At 54.0% G+C, this 5,000-nt stretch overlaps 3 non-coding genes across 3 annotated transcripts in view; all 3 read left to right on the top strand.

The window, feature by feature from the left end:
- Positions 1 to 76: 76 nt before the first annotated feature.
- LOC137929270 (small subunit ribosomal RNA) lies at positions 77 to 1,980 on the top strand. Its single transcript, XR_011108817.1, has one exon. It is a non-coding gene; the product is annotated as a small subunit ribosomal RNA (ribosomal RNA).
- Positions 1,981 to 2,765: 785 nt separating this feature from the next.
- Positions 2,766 to 2,922, top strand: LOC137929269 (5.8S ribosomal RNA). Its single transcript, XR_011108816.1, has one exon. It is a non-coding gene; the product is annotated as a 5.8S ribosomal RNA (ribosomal RNA).
- A 1,173-nt stretch (positions 2,923 to 4,095) lies between these two features.
- The window catches only part of LOC137929275 (large subunit ribosomal RNA), a 4,033-nt gene continuing 3,128 nt past the window's right edge, over positions 4,096 to 5,000 (top strand). The window contains exon 1 of the ribosomal RNA XR_011108822.1: positions 4,096 to 5,000. This exon is cut by the window's right edge and continues 3,128 nt beyond it. This is a non-coding gene — a ribosomal RNA (large subunit ribosomal RNA).

A 5,000-nucleotide genomic window follows, 5' to 3' on the forward strand; every position in this document is an offset into this window, starting at 1 on the left:
CACGTCTATCATATCATCATCACCCTCATATCTCTCGTATGTGCGGTGTTGGTGTGTGTTAGCTCTACTAGCTAGCTCCCTGGTTGATCCTGCCAGTAGTTATATGCTTGTCTCAAAGATTAAGCCATGCATGTCTCAGTGCAAGCCGTATTAAGGCGATACCGCGAATGGCTCAATATATCAGTTTTGGTTCCTTAGATCTTACCTCGGTTACTTGGATAACTGTGGTAATTCTAGAGCTAATACATGCAATCAGAACTCTGACCAGTGATGGGATGAGTGCTTTTATTAGATCAAAACCAATCGACGGAGGGCCTCGCGTCCGAAGTCGTTAATTTTGATGAATCTGGATAACTTTTGCCGATCGCATGGTCCAGCACCGGCGACGCATCTTTCAAATGTCTGCCTTATCAACTTTCGATGGTAGTTTCTGCGACTACCATGGTTGTCACGGGTAACGGGGAATCAGGGTTCGATTCCGGAGAGGGAGCCTGAGAAACGGCTACCACATCCAAGGAAGGCAGCAGGCGCGCAAATTACCCACTCCCGGCACGGGGAGGTAGTGACGAAAAATAACGATACGGGACTCTTACGAGGCCTCGTAATCGGAATGAGTACACTTTAAATATTTTAACGAGGAACAATTGGAGGGCAAGTCTGGTGCCAGCAGCCGCGGTAACTCCAGCTCCAATAGCGTATACTAAAATTGTTGCGGTTAAAAAGCTCGTAGTTGCATTTGTGCGCCGCGCTGTCGGTGCACCGCATCCGCGGTGATACTGACACGTCTGCGGAGCATATCGTCGGTGAGCCGTCGGTAAAACGGCGGTTCAATATCAAAATCCTATCGCGGTGCTCTTCGGTGAGTGTCGAGATGGGCCGACAATTTTACTTTGAACAAATTAGAGTGCTCAAAGCGGGCTCAAAATGCTGCTTGAATATTTCGTGCATGGAATAATAGAATATGATCTCGGTTCTATTTTGTTGGTTTTCAGAACTCCGAGGTAATGATTAATAGGGATAACTGGGGGCATTCGTATTGCGACGTTAGAGGTGAAATTCTTGGATCGTCGCAAGACGAACATCAGCGAAAGCATTTGCCAAAGGTGTTTTCATCAATCAAGAACGAAAGTTAGAGGTTCGAAGGCGATTAGATACCGCCCTAGTTCTAACCGTAAATATGTCATCTAGCGATCCGCCGACGTTACTACGATGGCTCGGCGGGCAGCTTCCGGGAAACCAAAGATTTTGGACTCCGGGGGGAGTATGGTTGCAAAGCTGAAACTTAAAGGAATTGACGGAAGGGCACCACCAGGAGTGGAGCCTGCGGCTTAATTTGACTCAACACGGGAAATCTCACCAGGCCCGGACACCGGAAGGATTGACAGATTAACAGCTCTTTCTTGATTCGGTGGGTGGTGGTGCATGGCCGTTCTTAGTTGGTGGAGCGATTTGTCTGGTTAATTCCGGTAACGAACGAGACTCTAGCCTGCTAAATAGGCGTCGTCATTTAGGTGTGCGCCGCTCCGGTGGCGCAACTCACTGGCGACGTATTAAAATTCTTCTTAGAGGGACCGGCGGCTTCGAGCCGCACGAGATTGAGCAATAACAGGTCTGTGATGCCCTTAGATGTCCTGGGCCGCACGCGCGCTACACTGAAGGAATCAGCATGTTCTCCCTGGCCTAGAGGCCCGGGCAACCCGTTGAAACTCCTTCGTGCTGGGGATTGGGGTTTGCAATTATCCCCCATAAACGAGGAATTCCTAGTAAGCGCGAGTCATAAGCTCGCGTTGATTACGTCCCTGCCCTTTGTACACACCGCCCGTCGCTACTACCGATTGAATGATTTAGTGAGGTCTTCGGACCGACACGCGGTGGCTTCACGGCCGTCGGCGTTGCTGGGAAGTTGACCAAACTTGATCATTTAGAGGAAGTAAAAGTCGTAACAAGGTTTCCGTAGGGGAACCTGCGGAAGGATCATTAACGTGTGTGTATGTGTGCGAGACGCGTGATATGTTCACGAACGTTGTTGCGCCGACGACGGGTGACGACGACGACGACGACTTCGTACATACCGTGTTTACACATATATATATGTAATACATCCATAATGATATATATATATACGACATATATACATATATATGTACGTACGCGCGCGCTGCTGTTCGTATCTAATGCGGACGAGCGCGCGCGCGTGTGCGTGCGTGTGTGTGTGCGTGTTTGTATATATGTATAAAAAATAAAATGTGAAATAATTGTCTCTAGCGTCTATTACGCCTAACGGCGCAGCGGCGACGGCGCCGTGGCGGTGGCCGGTGGCGGTGGTGGCATTCGTCGAAAGTGCTACCGCCGCCGCTGCCTCCGCCGCCGTCGAAGCGGCCGGGTGGCGGAAAAACGCCGAGAGACGAGCGCCGACCGGGGCATACCAAACGGAGCGTTCGAAGCGGTGAAAATCCCCACTGCCTAGCTCAGGCCCTTTATTGTCGGTTGGCGCTATACAAAACGAAATTTAAGCGGTTAGAAAGATGACAATGTCGTGCGTCACGCCAGCTCGTTGGGGGGTGCGCGGGTCGTCGTCGTTCATCATTCTAAAGGATTCGCGTCGGGGCGTTAAGCTTTTTCGGTGCCGTTTCTTTATGAACGCCTCGGCGCACATGAATTCGACCAACTTTCGACGTTAATACATAAAAACGGACAATCAAGTGGCCGACGGCGAGAGCCGTAGGCCGCTACCGTAAGTAATAACAACATTAAGAAAAAATCATTACCCTGGACGGTGGATCACTTGGCTCGCGGGTCGATGAAGAACGCAGTTAACTGCGCGTCATAGTGTGAACTGCAGGACACATTTGAACATCGACATTTCGAACGCACATTGCGGTCCGTGGAGAAATATCCAGGACCACTCCTGTCTGAGGGCCGGCTGTTAAAATATAAAAACCACACTGTTCGGTGTAGAACGCGCGCTACGTGCGCTCGCGCCGGTCGATGCGCGCGGCGGTGACGCGCGACGCGGCGGCGGCGGGTTGGTGGGGGGTGATGAACGAGCTCGCGGACGGTGCGATGGGACGATCTCTAATAAGAGTCTCTCGTCCGCGCCGCCGCGGCTCTCACTCTCTCTCTCTCTCACTATCCGCCGTCGCTGTCGTCGCGCTGCCGCTGCCGCACTACCGCGCGCGGGCGAGCGGGCGCGCGCTCTTTCGAACAATTGACGGTTTCCGTTGAACGTTCTTCGCGACGGACGACGGACGGCGGGGTGCTGCACCCCTCACGTCCGCGTACGCGCGGAGCGCGTTTACGGTCCGTTTAAATATATCGAATTGTATTGAATATGAAACGAGTGTGAAAAGATTACACGCATCGCTAAGACGCGAGTCTTCGTAGTGCGGTCTTCGTCCGAGCTCATCGGTTCGTGTATACGATATAATAAAATATATCGGAAGCACAGACGACGCGTCTCCGACGGATGCGACCGGCAGGCGGTGAATGTTTTCTTGCGCGGCAAGCGTAACGCACACACAAACATATGTAAGTAAACATTACGTGATGTTCATGTGCGCGCGCGCCTAGCCCGATGCGAGAGAGTTCACCGCTCGTCGTCGCTACGCATCCGTATTATGTCGGTGATACGCGTCGTCGTTCCAGTGCGAACGTTATATTATCGTATCGATACGGACCGATACCGAAAGGGCCGGACGATCGATCGCTAACGAAAAGTACTCGCGCTCGCGTATGCGTGTCGAGATTTTCGTTTACGCTCGTATCATCATAATCATCATCGTCATCGTCGTCGTTCATCGCGCAACGCGTGTTGTGTGTGCAGCGTTGCGTTGTGCGTGCGCGCGTCTAGAGACCTCTAAGGACTCGCGACGCGCGCGCCTCGCGCACGCGCACTCGCTCTGCGACGCGCGATGATCGCGACGGTGGGGGTGGTGTACGGTAGGCGGACTCGACGTCCGAAGGGCGTCCCGCGACGACGACCGGCCGCCGTGCGCGCTTGCTTGCTTGCGCGCGCGGTCCGTCGGTTCGTCGTCGTCAAAAATATAATAAGGGACGTCGCGTACGGATATCGCGTCTGCCTCGAATTTTTATCGTTGGCCTCAGATCAGGGAGGATCACCCGCCGAATTTAAGCATATTAGTAAGCGGAGGAAAAGAAACTAACAAGGATTTCCCTAGTAGCGGCGAGCGAACAGGAAAGAGCCCAGCACTGAATCCCGCGATCGTCTCGAGCGCGGGAGATGTGGTGTTCGGGAGGTTCCGCTTTCTCGTCGTCGATACTCCTGTCCAAGTTCGTCTTGAACGGGGCCGTTTTCCCGCAGAGGGTGCCAGGCCCGTAGCGACGGAGGGCGGCGGCGAGAGGGACTCTCCTAAGAGTCGGGTTGCTTGAGAGTGCAGCCCTAAGTGGGTGGTAAACTCCATCTAAGGCTAAATATAACCGCGAGACCGATAGCGAACAAGTACCGTGAGGGAAAGTTGAAAAGAACTTTGAAGAGAGAGTTCAAGAGTACGTGAAACCGTTCAGGGGTAAACCTGCGAAACTCGAATGAACGAACGGAGAGATTCATCGTCATTCCGCGGCGTACGCGCCCGCGCTCTGATGCGACGTCCGGTCCGCCTTTAATCGGGCGCTGTATCGCGTCGCACGGGCCGGTGCGCGTCGACGTCCGCGGAGGGCGTGCACTTCTCTCTCAGTAATGCATCGCGACCCGTTCGGGTGTCGATCTAAGCGCCGCCGACGGGCAGCCCAGCGTTCACTTCGCGCGAGCGGAGTCAGGACGTTGGACCGTTTCGCGGTAGCCGATCGGCCGCCGGACGGTATAATGATAAGAATCGCGCACGCGCTCTCTAAAGGCGCGTCCGGCCCGACGCAAGATAACGTCGTACACGAGGTCCTGCCCGAGCGCGGACCTCGTTGCGGCGCGTCTGTCGTCGCAGCCGTGCTGTCTCGGACCGTGCGCGTCTCTGTCTGCGATGATTCAGTTTCGGGCACTCGCAGGA

Source organism: Battus philenor, unplaced genomic scaffold (genome assembly GCF_028537555.1).
Source record: "Battus philenor isolate CCGP_79_NKW_IND1 unplaced genomic scaffold, ilBatPhil1.0.hap1 SCAF_49, whole genome shotgun sequence".
NCBI lineage: Eukaryota > Metazoa > Arthropoda > Insecta > Lepidoptera > Papilionidae > Battus > Battus philenor.